Raw genomic sequence first — 2,410 nt, forward strand, 5'->3', positions numbered from 1 at the left:
TGTGTATCTTACAGCTTGACTGTATCATGATAAGAAATTAGAACTCTCAATATCAAAATAACATTACTACACATGTAACCAGTTGTTTGCCTATTAGACATATAGTTTAGTTGAATGGTCTTATGATAAGACAGATCCAATGGTAATTCAGATACATTTATTTTTTTAAATATATAAGCACTTCTAAGTTAAAAATTTTGTTTTTTAATTTTTTTTAGTTTTTTAAAATTTTTATACCAAAAAAGTCATACATTCGACGTTGACATTTCCTTCTCACATGTGTGCCGTAGACCAATAAAGCACTCTGCATTAAAACTTAAATCTTGAGACAATAGTACAGCATTGAAAAAAATTGTAAAGCAGCTTGATACATTTAACCCAGATTTTACATTTTCATTTGTCAGATTAGAATATAAAAAGCGTGAAAATCAACTTGAAAGAGCTTATCCTTCCTCAAGAAGACATATAAACAATCCGAAAATGATCAGCCAGTATGAATGAAACACTCTACCTATTAAGTCACATTTAGTCGTTGTGAAACCTCCCACTGCCTCCTAGACATTATGGAACCATCTACACGTGGAACTAAGTCATCTTCATTTTCGTTGTAATGTTCATCACTGATAAACTTCACCCCGTCTTTAGGTCTTCATAATAACTCATTGATCTTTCAAACCTACTGCAATTTTCTACATTATTCCACTGGTTTTTTCAGGCTCTTCTAAATAGTCTTTATGTATTAGATTGTTCACTGGATTTTTATTTTCCTTTTTTACACTGTCTGGGTGAGAATCAAGCTCATTCTGTTGAAGAACATCAATTTGTGATTCTTTTGGCATATCTGAAGGTGGAATGTGATTCTTGGCAAAGTAGTCTCCTCGAAACGTCCATCTTCTCCTAGAGCAGAATATTCCAGCCAAAACACTTGCAGGTACCATGAAGAGAGCACCACCCACTACACTAGCAATGAATGTGCCAATTGTCTCATCATTAATTGTTGCCAAAGTTGACAATGGGAAGGGCGATTGTTTAGGTTCTGTTGTTAATCCTCGATGTCAGCAGTTGAGGGATGCCACTGAACTGCAGGTTGAAGGGCAGAAGGAGGAGGAGGAACTGAAATGTAAATGATCTTTGTATCACTTCTTTGACCAAGGGAATTGGTTACTTTACAGACATAAACACCAGTATAATTGAAAGTCAGTGGACAAAATGAAGAGTATTGTCTGAAACCAATAAACCATCGGCCACTGTCCATCCAACTTGCTTCATATAGATTGGAAAGGTGAATTTGCGTCAATATTACATTTGAGATTAACACTTTTTCCTACAAACCAATTTCCATCATATCCTGTTCCAGAGACCTCAGAAGCACACTGTATATCTAATATGAAAGAATACTGGATGTGTTTTTCCAAGATTGGATGTTTTACAACATAAGTAATTCGTCTTGCTTGAGCAAATCTGGTAGGAAAGAGCTTATACTGGCTGACAACTGTTGCTGTTTCATTCGGAAAAGTAGTTGTAGTGGATTCTATTTCACCAAAATCACCTTCCCAATCAATTTGTGCAGCTGGTTTTCCAGTGGCTGCTGTACAAATGGCTGCTACTGTTTCATTTCCTCCATAATTAAAGAATCTTGCCCTTTAATCAGGCTCATAGTGTGTTCAACTAATGCAGTAAGAGTTGTAGAAGATGGGGAATTTCCACCAGGGAAGGTAAAAGCTTTGCATATGTATTTTCCAGAATCAGAGAATCCTATATATTATGTAGAGCAATTGTTGCATCATTAAATGAATAGTTCTTAAACAAGACTACTCCCTGATATTTCCCTTGAACAGAGAATCCATACTTAGGATGATGGACTGCAACAGTTTGTGAAATTTTGCCATGTATCTTTTCCCACAAAATTTGTGTTATGGTTTCATTTACTTCAATTAAACACTTCAATGAAACATTCTTTACACATATGGCTATGACATGTGGTACCACAACAGTTGGTCCAGCTAAGGCACCACAGAGCCGGGAGAAGAGCAGCAGAGGTGGCAGCAGAAGCCTGGCCCAGGAGGAGAAGAGAAGGGAAGTTGTGCTTTGCCACCTCCAGGACACAGCAGAGCTGGTCCCAGGGTCTGTACCATCCTCCACCATCCCCCCAGCCCCCAAAGCTTTTATTTTTAAGAGTCATTTTCTTTCTTATAAGTGAAATGGCAAATCCCAGACAACAATAGTAAATATTATACTGGAAATAATAATAATTCCTTCACTTGTGTAGTTGCTATGGTTCATCCTCCATGCCTACCTTTTCAAATGCATGATTTTGTTATTTCTTTTCATACTGCTATGGCGTAATTCTTCTGATGAGGAAATGGCATTAGCCCTAGATCACAAATAAACAATATTACACATTTCCACA

General features: G+C 36.8%; 1 pseudogene; it reads right to left on the reverse strand.

Moving 5' to 3' along the window:
• Nucleotides 1-284: 284 nt before the first annotated feature.
• Nucleotides 285-2,135, reverse strand: LOC143686218 (nectin-3 pseudogene; annotated as a pseudogene).
• Nucleotides 2,136-2,410: the final 275 nt, after the last annotated feature.

This window comes from Tamandua tetradactyla, chromosome 6, assembly GCF_023851605.1.
Source record: "Tamandua tetradactyla isolate mTamTet1 chromosome 6, mTamTet1.pri, whole genome shotgun sequence".
NCBI lineage: Eukaryota > Metazoa > Chordata > Mammalia > Pilosa > Myrmecophagidae > Tamandua > Tamandua tetradactyla.